General features: G+C 42.7%; 1 pseudogene; it reads left to right on the forward strand.

Moving 5' to 3' along the window:
- The window catches only part of LOC129817089 (polyphosphoinositide phosphatase-like), a 39,586-nt pseudogene extending 25,627 nt beyond the window's left edge, over window positions 1-13,959 (forward strand).
- The last annotated feature ends 8,165 nt before the right edge of the window (window positions 13,960-22,124 follow it).

Consider the following 22,124-nt stretch of genomic DNA (forward strand, 5'->3'; position numbering starts at 1 on the left):
CACAGTTGACAGTGCATGTCAGAGCAAAAACCAAGCCGTGAGGTCGAAGGAATTGTCCGTACATCTCAGACAGGATTGTGTCGACCCTTCTGGGGAAGGGTACCAAAAAATGTCTGCAGCGCTGAAGGTCCCGAAGAACACAGTGGCCTCCAACATTCTTAAATGGAAGAGGTGTGGCTCCACCTAGACTCTTCCTAGAGCTGGTCATCTGGCCAAACTGAACTTTCGGGGGAGAAGGGCCTTGGTCAGGGAGGTGACCAAGAACACAATGGTCCCTCAGACAGAGCTCCAGAGTTTCTCTGTGGATATGGGAGAACTTTCCAGAAGGACAACCACCTTTGCAGCACTCCACCAAACAGGCCTTAATAGTAGAATGGACAGAAGCCAATCCTCAGTAAAAAGACACAAAAAGGCACCTAAAGTCTCTCAAACCATGAGAAACAAGATTCTCTGGTCTGATGAAACCAAGATTGAACTCTTTGGCCTGAATGCCACACGTCACGTCTGGAGGAAACCTGGCACCATCCCTAAAGCATGATGGTGGCAGCATCATGCTGTGGGTATGTTTTTCAGCAGCACTGGGAGAGTAGTCAGGATCGAGGAAAATATGAACAGAGCAAAGTACAGAGAGATCCTTGATGAAAACCTTCTCCAGAGTGCTCAGGACCTCAGACTGGGGCGAAGGTTCACCTTCCAACAGGACAACCACCTTAAACCTGTTGAGGATGGGGGCGCTGTTGTGACTATTTATGCTAATCGTGTAATTTTTGAAACGGCTTCCCACAAAATCCCTGATCGTACAATATGCATATTATTATTATTATTGGATAGAAAACAGTCTATAGTTTCTATAGGAGTTGAAATTTTGTCTCTAAGTGGAACAGAGCCCATTCTACAGCAATTTCCCTGACATGGAGTCAGATTTCAGAAATTTTGGCCCCTGATCTGGAGTCAGTTAAAAGGGCACTGTTATTGCTATGAGTATACGGACACTGCTTGCGTCTTCCCCTGGATGCCTTTACGTGATGACGATTTGAATGGGGTCGATTGCGCGTTCACAGGCACTACAAATTAAAAAACCCTGAGGCTAGTCACTCTTTTGGAGCTGCGTCATGCGCCTAGAGGACACCGACCCGCACCTGTTCCAAGCATTAGTGGAGGGAGTAATATTACTCGGGTCATGTTTCTACTCGTTATGGGAGTTAAAAACATCATAAGGTAGTTAATTTAAAGCGTTTTATAGCAATTTATATCCGTTTAGTGCGATTTTGGGACATTTATTTCTGAAACGCTGTGAATTGCTGGGCACGCTTCCAGTTCATCCCGAACGCAGTTGGCATTTCCACATGGCAAGAGGACAGCTTTCCACCAAAAGACGATTACTCCCAAGAAAGGATCCTTTGCCCAAGATACTGATGGAAGAACAGCTCAAAGTAGGACATTTTTATTATGATAAATCGTGTTTCTGTCGAAAAATGTTAGTGGCTTAGGACGCCATGTTTTTTGACGTAGCTTCGCTTGGCGCAAACTGTATTGAAAAGTAAGGATAAATTAAAAAATGTAATTCCGCGATTGTATTAAGAATTAAATTGTCTATCAATCCCTGTCCACCCTATATTTTTTAGTCACGTTTATGAGTATTTATGTATAAGAGTAGATCACTGTCTAAGTGGCACACGGACATTTTCTCACCAGCTTGGCTACATTTCACATTGTCTAACCATGATTTTGGTGGCTAAATATAAACATTTTCGATCAAACTCTATATGGATTGTGTAATATGATGTTACAGGAGTGTCATCTGAAGAATTCTGAGAAGGTTAGTGAAAAAATTAATATATTTTGGCGATGTTGACTTTTATCGCTCACTTTGGCTAGAATCAATGCTGGGCTGCTATGTGCTATGTGCTATGCTAATATAACGATTTATTGTGTTTTCACTGTAAGACACTTAGAAAATCTGAAATATTGTCTGTATTCACAGGATCTGTGTCTTTCGATTAGTGTATGCTGTGTATTTTTACGAAATGTTTGATGATTAGTAAGTAGGTAAACACGTTGCTCAATGTAGTTTTTCTAGTCCATTTGTGACGGTGGGTGCAATTGTAACCTATGCCATCTACCTGAAATATGCACTTTTTTCTAACAAAACCTATCCCATACCATAAATATGTTATCAGACTGTCATCTGATGAGTTTTTTTCTTGGTTAGGGGCTATAAATATCTTTGTTTAGCCGAATTGGTGATAGCTACTGGTGTTGGTGGACAAATAAAAGATGGTGGATTATGCTAATGTGTTTTTAGGTAATAGATGTACATCTTTACATATTGTGTCTTCCCTGTAAAACATTTTAAAAATCGGACATGTTGGCTGGATTCACAAGATCTGTGTCTTTCATTAGCTGTATTGGACTTTAATGTGTGAAAGTTAAATATTTAAAAAAAATATTTTTTTTGAATTTCGCGGCTCTGCCTTTTTCAGTGGGGGGGGGGGGGGGGGGGAGTGCCGCTAGCGGCACCCTCATCCTAGACAGGTTAAGCACACAGTCTCTGAATGTCCTTGAGTGGCCTGTATTTGGGGAATTTCTCCCATTCTTCTCTACAGATACTCTCAAGCTCTGTCAGGTTGGATGAGGCGCGTTGCTGCACAGCTATTTTCAGGTCTTTCCAGAGATGTTCGATCGGGATCAAGTCCGGGCTCTGGCTGGGCCACTCAAGGATATTCAGAGACTTCTCCCGAAGCCAATCATGAGATTTGATTAACCATTGTCAAGTCCTAGGTGATGGCGATTCGATCAAATCAAATCAACCCCCCAAAATATTTGTCACATGTGCCGAATACAAAAGGTTACCGTACTGTGAAATGCTTACTTATAAGCCCTTAGCCAACAATGCGGTTTTAAGAAGATAGAGTTAAGAAAATATTGACAAAATAAACTAAATTTAAAATATAACACAATAAAATAACAATAATGAGGATATATACAGGGGATAATGGTACCGAGTCAATATGCAGGGGTACAGGTTAGTCGAGGTAATTTGTGTATGTAGGTAGGGTTAACTATGCATAGATAATAAACACTGAGTAGCAGCAGCGGGGGGGGGGGGGGGGGGTCAATTAAAATAGTCCAGGTGGCCACTTGATTAATTGTTCAGCAGTCTTACGGATTCGGGGTAGAAGGAGCCTTTTGGACCTAGACTTGGCACTCCAGTATCGCTTGCCGTGTGGTAGTAGAGAGAACAGACTTGAGTGACTGGAGTCTTTGACATTTTCTTTGGTCCTTCCTCTGACACTGCCTAGTATATAGGTCCTGGATGGCAGGAAGCTTGGCCCCAGTGATGTACAGGGCCGTACGCACTACCCTCTGTAGCGCCTCTGTAGCATTACCCTCTGTAGCGTGGTTTACCCTCTGTAGCGCCTCTGTAGCATTACCCTCTGTAGCGTGGTTTACCCTCTGTAGCGCCTCTGTAGCATTACCCTCTGTAGCGTGGTTTACCCTCTGTAGCGCCTCTGTAGCATTACCCTCTGTAGCGTGGTTTACCCTCTGTAGCGCCTCTGTAGCATTACCCTCTGTAGCGTGGTTTACCCTCTGTAGCGCCTCTGTAGCATTACCCTCTGTAGCGTGGTCGGATGCCGAGCACGCTCTGGATGGTGCAGCTGTAGAACTTTTTGAGGATCTGGGGACCCATAACAAATCTTTTCAGTCTCCCGAGGGGGAAAAGGCATTGTCGTGCCCTCTTTACAACTTTCTTGGTGTGTTTGGACCATGATAGTTTGTTGGGGATGTGGACACCAAGGAACTTGAAACTCTCGACTCGCTCCACTACAACCCTGTTGATGTGAATGGGGGTGTGCTCGGCCCTCCTTTTCCTGTAGTCCACAATCATCTCCTTTGTCTTGCTCAATTTGAGGGAGAGGTTGTTGTCCTGGCACCACACTGCCAGGTCTCTGACCTCGTCCCTATAGGCTGTCTTATCATTGTTGGTGATAAGGCCTATCCCCGTTGTGTCATCAGCAAACTTAATCATGGTGTTGGAGAGCCTCCCGAGTGGCGCAGTGGTCTAAGGCACTGCATCACAGTGCTAGCTGTGCCACTAGTGATCCTGGTTTGAGCCCAGGCTCTGTCATAGCCGGCCCCGACCGGGAGATCCGTGGGGCGTCGTCCAGGTTAGGAGAGGGTTTGACTGGCAGGGATGTCCTTGTCCCATCGCACTCTATCGACTCCTGTGGAGGGACGGGCACATGCACGCTGACACGGTTGCCAGGTGTACGGTGTTTGCTCTGACACATTGGTGGGGCTGGCTTCTGGGTTAAGTGGGCATTGTGTCAGTAGGTACACGTCTCTGTGTGTGGAGTAAAGGTGGTCTATAGTTTTTTTCCCTCTGGTTGTGACATGCTGGTAGAAATGAGGTAAAACGGATTTAAGTTTGCCTGCATTAAAGTCCCCGGCCACTAGGAGCGCCGCCTCTGGATGAGCATTTTCTTGTTTGCTTATGGACATATACAGCTCGTTGAGTGCGGTCTTAGTGCCAGTGTTGGTTTGTGGTGGTAAATAGACGCTGTGGTCTTATGTGGTGGTAAAACTGACTTCAAACTCAAAGGCCTCTGTTATTGTGGTTATGAAACCACTTCTATGACTCAATCAGCCATGTTGTTTTATTCTCTCTTTGAAGGAAAGTGATAGTTCCTGGTTCAGCAATATGTGTTGGAAACTATAGTATTATTTTCCAAGCTTTCTATGACATTATTGCTTTCTCAAGTGTGTGTCTCTGATGTCTCTTTCCCTGTGGGGGGTGGAGGAGGAAACAAAGGGAGAGGAAGAAACAAGGGAAATCTGATGTTCACTCCAACATGGTTAAAATGAAGTGTTGACAGACACTAGAAAATGATTAAGGATTTAAATTGAGGATTATTCTAAGAAACCAGGATTCCTGGAATTACATCTCTGTGTGACTGGACAATAGCCTGGTGTGTTATATTAATTAGCTACAGAAATAGGGATAAAAGAGGAACCCTAGAGGGATGAAACTGGTTAGGGGCTAGTGATTATAAGCAGATTGAAAACCACCTTAAATACACATCAAATAAAATGTTATTTGTCACATGCGCCGAATACAACAGGTGTAGACCCAAGCCCTTAACCAACAATACAGTTCAATAAATAGAGTTGAGAAAATATTTACTAAATAAGCTGAAGTACAAAATTGAATGAAAAGTAACACAAAAGCAGAAACATTATGTGCAAACACTGTGAAAAAACACACGAAATATCACAGTTGGTTAGGAGACGTAAAACATCAGCCATCCCCTCTGGCGCCATTACACGCCATTACACACACACACCCCCCTTCTTGCTGTTGAGCTCAGGTGTCCTGCGCATGTTGACACAAGGGAGCGAGGACAGAAATAGCCAAACACAACCGTCCATTGCTTGCACAAGCTCTGGCCATGTGCAGGCAGAGGACTGAGGAGTGGTGTTAGGGAGGGAGGAGGAACATTGCATTGACTACATCGCCAGGGACATGGCCCGGTACACCAAGATATGGAGGTATGGTATGGAGGAACCCAGATCTCGGATCAGCTTTCCCTCCCCAAGTTTTATCCTTAACCAATTAAGGGGGAAACAAACCTATACCTCTATGCCTACCTACCCTAACACTCACATTGTCACCCACCCACTAGATTTGTTGGCGGGTTGGTGTTAGTCATAATTTGTTTCAGTTGTGATAATTGCTAAGATTGTTTTAAAGGGTTAGACCAGGAGTTCTTAAAGAATTTCAGCCTGGGAACCAAATGAGAAATTCAGGGTTTTCCTGGGACCCAAGCTCATGAAAACATGCCCCCTTTTGGGGGCCCTAAGCAAGATTTGTTGGGTGAGAGTGGCTCCGCACTTGACGGAGAGAACATTCTTAGTTTTACATTTAATTTCCTGCAATTCTACACATTTTGCCATGGGGTGTAAAGAAAATGTTGCTGCCATGTTAATATGTTATATCTGAGTGAGAGTGACTAACAAAATCAATGGGGGCCCCATGGAGGTCAGGGCCCCTGGGCACGTGCCCTGCGTGCCTGGTCGGTATTCTGCCAAGATTACTACAAGTTGATATAGGTGGCTCGACCATGTCTTAGCTGACATGACTAATTGAGTGACTGTCACTGACTGACATAACAAGAGAAAAACTTTAAGGTTAAACAATCCCTCAGGGGGCTGCGGTAAAGTTCCGTCTGATAGCGAATCATACTTCACAATCATGCATTAATAGCAATTTAATGTTGAATCTTTACTTCCGATATGAATTATATCCAGTAATGGGAATGGATGGGTGTGTAAGATGGGAGTTGGTCTTGCTTTATAGTCATGGCCAGGTTTTTCCCTGACTTTCTGAGTAGATTACAGTTCATGCTGAATCAGGGTGTGGAGGGGTGCTCTGCTCACAATGTCTGCATATCTTAATTTACATGCATTGACATTTCCATCTGGTTACATATCCTACTAGCCATGCTTCTACTGTCTGTATTTACTGGCCTTATGTTACATTATCAAACACCCTCCTACTCCCTCGCTTTTATGCAAGCACTCACTCCTAAGAAACGCAGACACATGCATACACACACAAAGCACTCAACTCTCTCGTCTCCGGCGGGGTTGTTGAGTCCACTCTAGTCAGTTCCTGAGCGGACGTGCTTTGCAAATGAAGAAGAGACCTCTGTTTACTTCTTAATTTGTTATTTCTTTCTTACTTTCAGACATCTGACGTTCTGAGTAGCTCTGGTTGGAGGCTACCATGCTGCTCTCTGGAGGGCCAGCCTTCTAAGACAACCGCAATTGTTTTCTAAAAGAAAAGGAATAAAAAGCAGGAAAGAGAATGGAAAAAAAGGATTTTAGGCTCTACTGGGGAAGAGGCAGGACAATACTGGTTCCTCAGCCAGCCTTGGTTGGCCTGTAACCTTTTCTCCTGTATGAGATGTCAGCATGACTGCTTATATAATCTGTTATCAGGCTAGTACAGCTAGGTCTTAATACTGTATCTCTAGCTATGATTAGATTGCATCTTGAGTTCAGCCCCATCAAATCAAGACATGGATGGAATAAACATTAGCTTATGATGCTTTGCATAAGAGCCTGGGGCTGGACCTGGCAATGAAGCAAGCCTAGAGTGACTCAATTGATAAGCAGAGAAGATTGGATGGTAATCTTGGAGATGAAAGATATGCTATGAGTAGAGCGTATGTTCCTCTGGTTGTTATCATACAGTGCTTTAGGCCATTGTGGCATTGGAGAATTACTCCTTGATGCACCTGTCCTAAATGTGTTCAGATTCAGAAACTTAGAGTTGTGCCATCTCTAGAAAATTGGAGTATAAAAGTTCAACAAACATACTAAACATACTCTCCTCGGGTGGGGAGACCTTGCTGGATGTCTCACCTCAAGTGGGCACATATCAACTTACTGTTTTCCTGTGGCTTGGCTGCTCCTAGCATGACAGCCATGTCCCCCCCCCCCTTAGCTGTTTCGTAGCTTATATAAGTGAGGAATGATGGATTAAAAGATGTTGTCTTGTCATGTATGTTGTCTTGTTCATTTCCTATTACTCTGCAGTGGATCTGGGTCAGGGGCTTTAGAAAGGTATTGAACACCAGAACTGACGGTGGCTGTTGACATTGAACCTCAAGATGGAGGTGATGCCCGACTTTTACCAGCACCCACTTTGAGATGTTTTTTGTTGTTGTTGAGATCTCCTCTCCTCACCTCAGACGGGTGTGTTGAGGAATAACTGTGTGGACTGTCTGTACCGTACTAACACCGCCCAGTTCATAGTGGGGCAGTGTGCTCTTGCCTATCAGCTCTACTCTCTGGGCATGATTGACAAGCCAAGGTTGCAGTTCGACACGGACTGTGTCCGGTTAAACCCTACCCTACTCCTTACTCTCGCCAGAGATTAATTTAAACATGACTAAAAGCTGACATAAGAACTTAAAGCATTCAGTACATCAAATATACAGTAACTTCTGTTCTCTAACCTCTAAACTTGCGGTGCCCCCTGTGTGACCTTTACCCCCATTCAGGCTTTTTGAGAAGCTGTATGAGGACCATGGGGGCCACTCTGTCTCTGCAGTACAGGGGCTCCCAGCTGGGCCACAGGGTCAAGACCTACCGCAAGATAACCCCCTGGACACAGCACTCCAAAGACATCATGCAGACCCTGTCGCGCTACGACAGCAATGCTTTCTCAGGTAGACACCACACACACACACATACATTCCGTTCACCCCTGCCCTGTAATTATGAGACCACTGCTTACTTACCCACTAGTGAATTCCTTTCACACCATCCTCGCCCCCTCACCCCCTCTCCTTCTCTCACTACTGTTGAACCAGTGCTCCCACTACCTCCATGCTCTCTCTGTCAGATAATGTGAGCCCTGCCAACTCATCTGTTTGTCCTTCCTCCCACACCTGCCCTGCCCCCCATGAACCTACCACCCCTGCCTCTCCCCGTTACCATGGAAACACCGATTCGTCATCCAGACCTGCACTCTTGTTACATAACAAGATCCAGCTCTCCTCCCTCTCCCATCATCTTTCATTTCCCCAAAGCTTTACATTTCAAAGAAAATCAATGATGAGTTTTTTGACCCAGTGTACGGTGAGCGGCAACCTCTTAATAATATCATATATCAAGTGAATTGTACATACTCTCTCCCATGACTTTGCACACACACACGCATGCACGTACACACACAATGTGAAGGCACGTTGTTAGCATTACAGTGGGGACTATGGCTGTAGAGTATTCTGGTAGACAAACACTTTGTAGAGAGCCGGACATTATCCTCATAAATCAACCCTAAATGTACAGTGCATTCGGAAAGCATTCAGACCCCTTGACTTTTTCCACATTTTGTAATGTTACAGCCTTATTCTAAAATGGATTAAAGAAATGTTTCCCTGATCAATCTACACACAATATCCCATAATGGCAAAGTGAAAACAGGTTTTTAGAAATTGTTGCAAATGTATTAAAATAAGAACACAGAAAGACCTTAATTACATAAGTATTCAGACCCTTTGCTATGAGACTCAAAATGTAAAAATCTTCCAAAATGAATTTTTTCCCCCATGTTTCCATTGATCATCCTCGAGCTGTTTCTACAACTTTATTGTAGTCCACCTGTGGTAAATACAATTGATTGAACTCTCCATTGCTGTTGCCTTGGAGTATCTTAGAACAGCCGTTAAAGAACACAGGGGAAATCTTCAATGCAGAGCACTAAGTGTTATGTTCTTGGCTTAGAAGTGTTCCTTGTATCCCTTTAAATCACCAGGGCTCTATTTCTTACTTCACAGACCTCTGGTATTGTAGAACACTGTAGACACAGAGTTGATTAGAAAAGCTTCCCCTTGTCTCTGTCTCATATCTCTCCTGTTTAGTGGAGGATTTAATAGAGCTGTAGAAATTCCCTTGAGTCTCCCAGAGAATTTTCTCCTGAATCACCCTCACACACTCCTATGTGAAAATACTTATTCACATGCACATGCATACACACACACACACACACACACACACACACACACACACACACACACACACACACACACACACACACACACACTCATGCTCTCACACACACAAACTCTCACTCTCTCACACATACGCGTACACACACCCACCTCCCCCCATTCAGTCTATCATCACCACAGGACCCATAACTCCCTTCAGTCACACTGCCATCTTACAGAGGACAAAATGTTTTATCAGCTCGTCAACCAACACATTACTTCCTGCTCAGGACTTTAGTGAGGAATGTGACTCTGGAGTGTTTTACTGGGGGACTTGATCGATTTAACTCAAACCTAGTGAGTCATGGGATTGATCCACTCAACAGAGAGGCCCGATGGAAGAGATGGTGATATTGGATAATAGGGGGAATTGTTTATTTAAATGAGATTATTATCGTTGATGTTATTGCATCATGGTCTTTTGTGGCTCCCTAGGTTGATGTAATTGACCTTGCGTGTTGACTACACACACACCTAGTGTGTGTCTGTGTGTGTTTGAATGTCTGGCTGTGTCTTCTCATCTCATCACCATCTGCTCCCTCTGCCCCTGTATATACACACACACACACACACACACACACACACACACACACACACACACACACACACACACACACACACACACACACACACACACACACACACACACACACACTGGGCGTTGCAGGTGAGACATCTGATTGTGGTGTAATGCAACTTTAGTTCAGTGAAATGACGGACAATAGATCCCCAGGGGTCATATAAGATATCCACAAAGAGCTCTGCTGGGGCCTGGCTGGGATGGAGTGAGTGGGAGAAAAAAATAGGGGTTGAGAAGTGAGTGAGAGAAAAGAGGGGATCAAGGGCCTGAGAGTGTGCTGCACTTGAGTTCAGTAAGTGCATTCTCACTATGTTGTAGCTTCCCTGTCTGCTGAGTGGGAGTGGGAATCAGGTCAATGTCCCAGTGTGGTGGCCAGGTCTTCATTAGTGAGCGTAGTGTATTGCGTGTGTGTATCTTTATGTGTGTGTTGGCACGTTCCACACCTCACACTGTCCCCTGGAGAGAGAAACCCACCATACCTCCAACCATTGAGCACAACCATTTGGGTTTGACTCAAATATAAGACAAGAGTGATTATTTCACAGAAAAGAATGATGTTCCTTGAGTTTTTTCAGTTTAGAGTGACAAAAAGTAGGATAGGTGTCCCGTCAACGGGACAGTTGTAAATCATGCAGCGCCTTGTGTCACGATCGCAGATTTTAGAGAAACAACACATGTCGGTACATATAAGTGTCTTATATCGGCTGAAAGCTTAAATTCGTGTTAATATAACTGCACTGTCCAATTTACAGTAGCTATTACTGCGGAGAAAATGCCATACTATTGTTTGAGGAGAGCTCCTAACAACAAAACACCTTTTTCACCGTGATAGGTTTGATAAATTCACCTCTGAAGGTGAAATGTGTACTTACATTCTGATTTATCATCCAAAGGGTCCCATAGATAACATGAAGTGTCGTTTTGTTAGATAAAATGCTTTTTCATACCCTAAAAAGGTCCATATAGCATGCACGATCGATTTTATATTTCCACTCGTTCAATTTGCAAAGAAAGCATTCTGGGAAAATCTAACCCTAAACGTTGTTTCAACCAGTCAAATCACGTTCGTATGTATTCCTCAGAGATCCAAGAACATAACCAGACTTCACTATATAATTAGGGGTGTAGTATATCGTATAGGACACCACATTTGGTCAGAGAGTGACTGTCACGCCCTGGCCGTAGAGATCCTTTTTATGTCTCTATTTTGGTTGGTCAGGGCGTGAGTTTGGGTGGGCATTCTATGTCTGGGTTTCTATGTTGTCTATTCTTTGTGTTTGGCCGTGTGTGGTTCTCAATCAGAGGCAGCTGTCTATCGTTGTCTCTGATTGAGAACCATATTTAGGTAGCCTGTTTTCCCACTGAGTTGTGGGTGATTATTTTCTGGTTAGTATTTGTTGCACCTGTCAGAACTGTTTGTTGGTCGTTTTGTTGTTTTTTGTTAGTGTATTCATCTTTATTAAAAGGTATAATGGATACGTTCCACGCTGCATTTTGGTCCTCCTCTCCGTCTCCCGACGACGTTCGTTACAGCGACGCCTTCATGGCACGCCGATGACGCGGCCGGTCTTCATTTGATCGACTGTATCTTTGTCGTCGCGGGCATGGGTAGGGCTTAAAATTCATGCCCGTGCATCGCTAGACAGCACATCCTTTGTCTGGCTGGAGTACATATTAGCTTCAGTGTTATGATGTTCAGAACTGTGTTTCCTGTTCACTGAGGAGGAGTGAGTAATGATGAACTCACCATGGCCATGTTTTAAACATGACATAATTACTGGAGATGACAACCAAACCTCTAGTAGCTTCATTTCATTGAATAATGCGTGGCATTTTGATATGGGCTGCATTCAGCTCCTATGGTTTTCTGGAGTGTTGTTGATGGGTAGTGATTCGATAAAAGCGCTGCAAAGCTTCAAGAATGAACCCCACTTTTTAACATTACACAAGTGTGCAGGTCAGGACTGTATGGCTATGAGAAAAAGATATACAGACTCGCTTTAGTTGTCGTGTAAGGGTGAGATAACAACAATGTTTACAAAATGTTTTTTTTCAACCAGCAGTTTCTATTTCTGCCATATATTGCTTTTTTTGTCGCTAAAATCACATTAGGAATGTTTTTTTTTTTCAGGGACAAGTCAAATGTTCTCTTACGGGGGAATATTCCTTAATTCATTCAATTCAATTCCAAATTCCTCCCCAAGGCCATGATACCTCTAGTCCATTTAGCCCTTTTTTTAATAGAACAGTCATGAAGTCCCAATGACATTCTGCCTTTTAGAGGCTTGGAAACTTGTCATTCGTGGAAATTGTTTTAATCGATGTACAGCCTTGTACATGTTCATCTGGGTCAGTTGTTTTGCCTTTTTTCCCCTTCTTTCCTCCAGTTTAGTCCCAGTTGCACCCCTTCCTGTTCCTTCCTCCCTCATCTCCTTTTGGCTGGACGTAAGCTATGGAGCTCTCTGTATGATGTCATAGGGTCCCTGACTAAGTATCGTGATAGAGACTGTACACACACACACACCAGCTCCACAACTGTTTTGCTAAATATTAAGCAATTTTAAGCTTTCACTCAATTTCTCAGTTTTATACTTTTAAAAAATTGTTATTTGGAGAAGGACAGTAATTGCCTTGACATCACATTGCACTGTACACGCGTAATCAATTACATTGGGAGCTGTGGAGGATGTACAGAACACAGAGAAACTGCATTGTTTAATAAAAAGGACACAAGCTCACACACACACACACACACACACACACACACACACACACACACACACACACACACAGTTCCCTAACCTGCCTCCCATGTACAATTAACACACACTGACGACACACCCTAATAATGTGACAAAAACACGTTTATTTTCTTCTCATTGACGTTTGTGGCCTCGTGTGCCTGCGTATGTACTTCTATTGTTTGACATTAACTCCTATCCCCGGATTTATTGAATAAATCTTCAGCTGAAAATTGCCTGTAGAAATTACCAGGGAGAGCGAGTGAGAACGTGTAATTGCAGCCAAACACCCTCGCTTAGTGGTTAATTACCCGCCATGGCCGTTAGTACATTACCACGTGGCGACGGGGCAGAGAGGGAGGTGTATCTTACAATCACACCTCGCGCCACCGCAACATGATACAACACGTGACACATAGATGCTAAATGCACACACACATGCGCACCCGCACCCGCACCAACCAAACGATTATCTCTACAGCACCCACCTGCCACACCCCCAAACCGTGGAGTCATCATCATGATCTAGTCTGGTTTTAATTGTGTTTTCCGTTCAGTGATGCTTTCATCTCAGGAGCCCCTGGAGCTTTTCATGTAGATATAGTTTGATTAGATGATACATCTTCCTTTTCTCTCTCTCTATCCTCATCTTCCATTTCTCATCTTCCATTGGCACCTCAGACCAAGGTCTGATTTAAGATCGACATTGAGACGACTGACCACAGCAGAGGCTCAACTGACCAACACTATATACCAATTTGACTCCGTTACACCTCAGCCCTGTGCATATTGTCTCCTTTCTCTTCTGTCTCTTCTTTCTCACCTTCTGTCTCTGTCTCTCCCCCCCCCCTCAGTTTCAGACCGGCAGGATGCCATCGACCAGTTTCTGCAGGTATACCAGCCATTAGAGTCTAAGCCTCACCTCTGGGAGCTGCCCACTGACTTCTACCTGCACCAGAGGAACTCTATGGCAGTGTTTCCCAACCCTGGTCCTCGAGTACCCCCAACAGGACACAGTTTAGTTGACAAACTAGTCCTTGACAAACACACATCATTCAACTCATTGAGGGCTTGATGATTAGCTGACAATTGAATCAGGTGTGCTTGTCCAGGGCTACAATAAAAATGTGTACTGTTGGGGGTACTCGAGGACCAGGGTTGGGAAACACTGCTCTATGGTACCACCCATGACAAGCGCAGGTACACGCCCACACGCATACAGTACACACGCACACACACACACACACACAGTTTTGTACAGCTAAACTTGTGGCGACACAGAATTCAGTCCCATGCAAAATCATATTTTCCCTAACCCCTAACCATAATGGATACACATCATCATGGCAAGCACATAAAGTTTGCGCCTTTTGTAGCAGCTAGAACTGATCACTTGTTTGTCAGTGACAAGTAACATGACCAGATGGATCAATACAATTAAATTTCACACATCGCGCCAAAACGGCCCAATCACAGCTGTGTATGCAAATGAAATGATGACCGGTAGCAGGATTTTCTAACAGTAAAAAAAAAAGGTAGCTACATGCCTTGAAAAAAAAGGTTTCCTAATCAACTTGAAAAATAAATGGAGCCTAACTAGATTGAGCAGGTTCAGGAGACAATACAGACACACACAGAGACAGAGCGAGAGGCCGGGTCTTCTGAAGACCATGAGGAAGGAAATCCCTGGCCGCATCTCAAAGAACACTTCAGCTTCAATATTTGTTATTGCCATGAATGGCGTTTGTTGTGTAGGTTATGTAATGTAGCTAACAAAGTGTTGCTACTAGCCAGTTGCGTTCAATCTGTAGCATAATGCTAACTTTAGCTAGCTCATCCTGTTGCTAGCTAGTTAGAAGCTAACCCTGACCAACGTCTTTACACAGCTGAAGGAACTATAAACTGTAGTGCGGGCTACTACCGCATTGACATTATGGTGACTAGTAGCTAGACATCCCCATAAGGTAAGTTGTTGGCGATAGCTAAAAGTGAAATTAAGGAACTTGTGAAGATAAAATAAATGACACATTTTGAGACCTGGGATTTTTAGGTATGTGCATGATCTTTTTTTTGCTTGCTTATCACCTAGCTATATCTGGTTGGATCACTGAGTTTCGAATAATAGGCAAAACTCATGTTTGGTAAAACTATAGTTGGGGAAAAGAAAGAACAATATTCCCCAACATCCGTATGTATTTGGACAGTGACATTATTCAAAACATGCTGTAATTTCTAAATGGTTCATTTGATATGAATAAAAACACCTTCTTATAGCTGACAGTCTTCACTTTAACCACATGGTCATTATATCTTTTAAAATCCAATGTGCTGGAATGCAGAGCCAAAACAACATTTTTTTTATAGCCCATACACTTACAGATTGCACTTTATGTGCCGGTTTAAGTTAATTTGTATAAAACCAAACTGGTCAGGCTATATACATTTTTCCCAGATTGATGCAATAATTTTGTCCACAAAGGAAACATCCATTAAAGATAACAAACTACAATATGCTCACCTCTGCAACCACAACAAATGAACCAAGGAACTATCAAACACCTCTTCAACTTGCAAAGAAGCAAATATGTCTGAAATTATGGCAGTGGGAGGAGCCAGGTGCGTCTCACAGGCAACCGTTGACAAGCTTGTCATTCATTTGATCTGTGAGGGCCAACAGCCATTCTCTGTGGTCGAACAACCAGCTTTTAAAGAGTTGCTCACCACCCTGCATCCTTAATGCCAAGTGATCTCCAGACCTACTGTTCGTTCAAGAATACATGAAGAATAGAATACCAACTCCCTCAGCATCAACGGTGTGCATGTCACATGCTGAACCTCATTGCAACAACAGGTTCTGCATTGGCAGAAACAAATAGTTGTCCAGATGGTCTTTTGCCAAATGCCAAGCCATGTGGAATAAAACGGGCCGGTCAACCTTAGCTGCTGAAGTTGTAGAGAATGAGTGCAAACTGCAGTTGATCTGTCCAAATCAAACACTTTGGAATTCAACTTACCTGGCTGTGGAGAGGATCACACATATCATACAAGAGAAGGGGGAGGATGCCATAAGAAATGTGTGTGAAGAATTAAAAGTGAAAATGTGAGTAGCAATTCTTTGAATCAATGTAATGTTTTCCTATTACAGTAATATTTATTGTCCATGAAATATTATGATTCTAAGAGGTATTACATTTACCTTACCTTATCTTTCAGGCTGAGCCCGACAGAAATGTCCTTCTTGAATGAGTACAGCAAAATGATGAAGCCTTTGGTCTCAGCTTTGAACATTCTACAGTCTGAGACCAACACGCATATGGGGTGGCTGCTGACAGTTTTTTTTTACTAAAAACAAAACTTCAAAGGCTGAAAGCATCTTGCCAAATGTGCCTAGCCCTTATCAGAGCCATTCAGAACGGTCTCCAAAAGCGCTTTGGAGAAATGATGGAGGAGCCACAGCTTATTGCCAGTGCAATCTTTCTGCCAAAGTTCCAGACGTCTTGGACTGGCAAAGCTGATGTCAACACAGGCGGTGTGATTTCTTTACTCCAAAAGGTTTTAACCTCATTGTCCATATGATGATATCTTTTGGTCTTTGAGTCTTTTCTTTAACTGTTGTTTTGTTATGTTTTTCATTATTTAAGTTGCGTTACAGGTGCTGGACAATAACCTTTGCATATAACTATGTTTGGGTACAGCCAGTCATGGACTCACCTCAACATTAGAGAATTTGGTACAGAGGAGCTGGATGGGTGTCTGGCTAGTCCATCGGACAAAATTGATTTACTTCATTTGTTTCCGTCCATAAAGAAGTTGTCCCTCAAACTCAACACAGGCCTGTCTGCATCTGCCGCCTGTGAGCTTCTGTGCTGTGCTGGACTACACTTCACTGCAAAGCGAGCCACGATAGACTCTAACTTAAAAAATCAGCTCCTACTGAACCTGAATGGCAAATTCAGAGAGAAGTGAGTTGAGTGTTCGAGAGTTAGTTCCACAAAAAATATGCTTTTTGAACATTCCTTTGAAAATGTGTGTATGTGAAGATGAATATTAAATATTAAAATCTTATCTGATCTTATTTTGTTGGTTATTTTTTCTGGTGTTTTATGGAACATTTATCCTGTCAAGCATTACATGTAAACAATATTACATATACAGTAGTATATATATAAGTATTTTTTTTTAAATATTCATTTGTTTGTGAAGCTTGCATTCAATTGCCACACCCTTTTCACATGAACTTCCATTCTTGTAAAAGGAGAATAAAAATAACCATCAACATTGAAATAGCAAATTATTTTTGAAGTAACATAGTAACTTTTGTTCTGAGCACTTTTTAAATGTGCTACTTTTTACTTTTACTCGTAGTTTTTTTACAGTACTCTTTCCATCCCTGCTTTTATGGTCTAATTACAGTACAGGTCTAATTCAAACGCATATCAATATAACACATTGTCATCCATACTCCCTCTGACCTGGCGGACTCACTAAACACAAATACTGCGTTTGTAAATTATATCTGAGTGTTGGCGTGTGCCCCTGTCTGTCCTTAAATAAAAATAAACAAGGAAATTGTGCTGTCTGGTTTGCTTAATATAAGGAATTTGATGTATAGTATAGCCACAGGAAGTACATAACCACAGGAAATACATAGCCACAGGAAGTAAGGGTGCTGAGGGTGCTGCAGCATCCTCTGACAAATCTAAATCTAACTTTTTTAAACTAATAAAAAAATGTGTATGTCAACTGAGTACTTTTTCCACCACTGTACTTACAATAAGTACCAGATTGAAACATATAGAAAATCTCAGCAGAATATTGAATCATTCCAAACAAAGCTGATTGCAATTTCAGCTGAAAGCCTACCCAAAGGTCATGTTTTTAGTCTCGTTACCAAACAGACGAAAGAGGACGGCTTCGGAATGATTTAGTTTGGAAACATGGATCGAGGAAGACAGGTTGGTGGGGAAAGAAGAGTGGCAGGGAGAGGGAGAATACGTGGAGGACAAAGGAGAGGAAGACCAAGAGCGGTGGTCTCTGATGAGATACGGGTCACAATTATTGACCATGTTGTAAACCAACGTCTCTCTTTGAGAGAGGCCGGTTTAAGGGTGCAACCAAATTTTCAGCATTCAACAGTTGCATCAATGGTACGAATTTTCCGGCAAAACACCAGGTGAGATGTGCATCCTTCAATGATAATTGAACTACATATCACAGTACAATACAGTATGTTCACATTTTTACATGTACTGACGTTTTGAAATATATTGTTTGTTTTGTGTTTTACAGTAGGATCCAAAGGTTGCCTCCCACAGGAGGGAGAGGCAGAATACTATCGGATGTGCAGGAAATTGCCATCGTTGACATGGTAATTTGCAACAATGCAAACTGCACATACATTCATCTTTGTGGATGAAGCTGGATTCAACCTGGCAAAAACACGCCGCAGGGGAAGAAATATGATTGGACAGAGAGAAACCGTGGATGTCCCAGGCCAGAGAGGAGCTAACTTCACAATGTGTGCAGCACTGTCCAATGACGGTTTTCTGTTACACAAACCCCTCATTAGCCCTTACAATACAAAGAGGCTAATTAATTTTCTGGATGACCTGCATAATCGACTTGTGCCAGCGGGGGAGAGTCGGGCAAGAAACTCCTCTACCTTCGTTGTTGTGTGGGATCATGTGGCATTCCACTACTCTGCTGCAGTCACAGACTGGTTTGCTGCACATCCCAGGATGTCAGCACTATTCCTGCCTCCATACTCCACCTTCCTAAACCCCATAGAGGAGGTTTTCTCTACGTGTTGGAAGGTTTATGACCACCATCCACATGACCAGATATCCTTACTGGATGCCATGAACGCAGGGTGTGGAGACACTTCTCCTGAAGACTGCCAGGGTTGGATTAGACAATCCAGAAGATACTTTCCAAGATGCATCGCCAGAGAAGACATAAGATGTGATGTTGATGAGAACTTGTGGTGAAATGCAGGAGAGAGGGAGAACTAGAACCCTCACAGTACTGTACAGTATGAGTGATTATACTATACATGTTGATGAGAACTAGAACCCTCACAGTACTGTACAGTATGAGTGATTATACTATACATGTTGATGAGAACTAGAACCCTCACAGTACTGTACAGTATGAGTGATTATACTATACATGTTGATGAGAACTAGAACCCTCACAGTACTGTACAGTATGAGTGATTATACTATACATGTTGATGAGAACTAGAACCCTCACAGTACTGTACAGTATGAGTGATTATACTATACATGTTGATGAGAACTAGAACCCTCACAGTACTGTACAGTTTGAGTGATTATACTATACATGTTGATGAGAACTAGAACCCTCACAGTACTGTACAGTTTGAGTGATTATACTATACATGTTGATGAGAACTAGAACCCTCACAGTACTGTACAGTATGAGTGATTATACTATACATGTTGATGAGAACTAGAACCCTCACAGTACTGTACAGTATGAGTGATTATACTATACATGTTGATGTTTTTCTTGTAATTGTTATTGTAGCCCTAGAATTTCAGGAATTTGTTTTTTCACAAGTAAATTACTATATAGAAAAAATAAAGGCTATTGAAGCAAATTGCTGCATTTCCGATTCATTCTTGTGACATATACTTTAGTACAGTCAATAAAGTGAAACGGTGTTATTCTTATTCTATAATGAAATACTGATTTATGTGAAAAATCATTCAAACTTCAAAGAGAAAAGTTCATCATTTATGTAATGCTCCCTGTTCGTTTTTTTTTCGGTCAGTGTGTTATGAGTGACAATGTATGCTTTCTGAGTGAGAATTGTGTTACGTGTGTTATGGTCGAACGAGCTTATTTTGAGACATGTATGAAGAGTTTTGGTGGTTTGAGTAAGTTTTGGAGGTGAGATGAACTGTTTGGCCAAGATGCATGTTGGTAATGCAAACTGTGAGAAGAGTTTTGAAAAAGTGGCTTCAATATTGACGATGCTTGTTAGCAATTTAAAAAAGCGACTAACAAAATCTTTTACTTTTACTCAGGTATGACATTTGAGTACACACACACACAATACGGTAGATGCGCACGCGCGCACACAGGGGCGGCACACACCTAGAATGTGAGTTTCTTTCTACTGGCCTGGTGGGAGATCGCTCAGACAAGATTACCAGCAGCACCTGCGTTTCTGTAACAGCTTTTACGCCAGAGACTTATAAGGACTTTCCTGCAGCACAGCACTGTGCGTGTGTGTGCGTGTGCGTGTGTGTGAACATGTGCTTGCCTGAGAGCACACGTGTGCACCTAAGTGCATGTCTACCTCTGTGTAGAAAGCTGTCACCACCACTGTTCGTGAGCTTTTGTTTGTTTCTGAGCAGACAAAGGGACACTTTTAGGAGCTTACAGACGTACTAGTGGGAGTAGAGAGGCGTGCAGCAAAGAGCAAGCAGTTTTGCAAGGGGCACAGTTCGAGGTACTCACTCCAGTGAGTGGCTCCAATGGATTGGCGCTTGAGGCGCCAAAATATGAAACTAGTCTTGAGCGGACACCGCGCATTGTTGACCGAGGAGCAGACTTAATCTTGTCAACTGATCAAACAATATTTTAACATTGGAGCTGACAACAACCTGTGTGGTCTCTACACACAGTAGGCGGATTTTGTCGCAGTTAAATGTACGTTTACCGCGGCCCGTCTGTAAGCGCTTTTAGACTTGATGTGTGAACTGATCTAGAGAGGCTTCATTCACAGCAGGGAGAGAGGGTTAATCTCTGTGGGTACTATAAGTTATGGCTTCCTCACCTCTCTAACACCTCTACTTTATGATAGCAGGAGACATGTCAATTTAAGTCACCCTGAAAGGAAATGATCAACTGCCCCCAACCCATCATCTTCTCTGGGGTTTAGAGTGCACCTGGGTTTCCACTTACCTAGCTTCCTTTCACTGTAACCCCACCCACCATCCCACTGTCGTTTCTCCCTCTCCCTCTCCCTCTCCCTCTCCCTCTCCCTCTCCCTCTCCCTCTCCCTCTCTCTCTCTCTCTCTCTCTCTTTCTTTCTCTTTCTTTCTCTCTCTTTCTCTCTCTCTTTCTCTCTTTCTTTCTCTCTCTCTTTCTTTCTCTCTTTCTCTCTTTCTCTCTCTTTCTCTCTCTTTCTCTCTCTTTCTCTCTCTTTCTCTCTCTTTCTCTCTCTTTCTCTCTCTTTCTCTCTCTCTCGCTCTCTCTTTCTCTCTCTCTCTCTAATTCAATTCAAAGGGCTTTATTGCCATGGGGAAACATATGTTTACATTGCCAAAGAAAATTAAATAGATAATAAAAAAAAGTGAAATAGATAATACAAAATTAACAGTAAACAGTACTCACAACATTTTCTAAGGACTAGAGACATTTCAAATGTCATATTATGGCTATGTACAGTGTTATAAAGATGTGCAAATAGTTACAGTATAAAGGGGAAATAAATAAATGTAAATATGGGTTGTATTTACAATGTTGTTTGTTCTTTACTAGTTGCCCCTTTCTTGTGGCAACAGGTCACAAATCTTGCTGCTCTGATGGCAAGGTCGTATTTCACCCAATAGATATGGGAGTTTATTAAATTTGGATTTGTTTTAAAATTCTTTGTAGGTCTGTGTAATCTGAGGCAAATATGTGTTCCAAATAAAGTCATACATTTGGCAGGAGGTTAGGAAGTACAGCTCAGTTTCCACCGCATTTTGTGGGCAGTGTGCACATAGCCTGTCTTCTCATGAGAGCCAGATCTGCCTACGCTGGCCTCTCACTGAGTCTATACATAGTCAAAGCTTTCCTTACTTTTGGGTCAGTCACATTGGTCAGGTATTCTGCTACGGTTTACTCTCTATTTAGGGCCAAATAGCTTTCCAGTTTGCTCAGTTTTTTGTAAATACTTTCCAATAGGTCAAGAAATTGTCTTTTTGTTTTCTCATCATATGATTGGGTCTAATTGTGTTGCTTTCTTGGGGCTCTGTGGGGCCTGTTAGTGTTTATGAACAGAGTCCCCGTACCAACTGGTAGAGGGGACTCTTCTCCAGGTTCTTCTTTCTTTAGGTGAGGGCTTTTTTATGGAAGGCTTGATAATCACTTATTTGTACGTAGTTGTAGAATTGAATTGCTCTTTTCTGGATCTTTTTTTATTACTGTTGGCCCTTTTCTGGATTTTGATAATTAGTGGGAATCGTCCTAATTCTGCTCTGCATGTATTGTTTGGGGTTTTAC

This window comes from Salvelinus fontinalis, chromosome 20 (genome assembly GCF_029448725.1).
Source record: "Salvelinus fontinalis isolate EN_2023a chromosome 20, ASM2944872v1, whole genome shotgun sequence".
NCBI lineage: Eukaryota > Metazoa > Chordata > Actinopteri > Salmoniformes > Salmonidae > Salvelinus > Salvelinus fontinalis.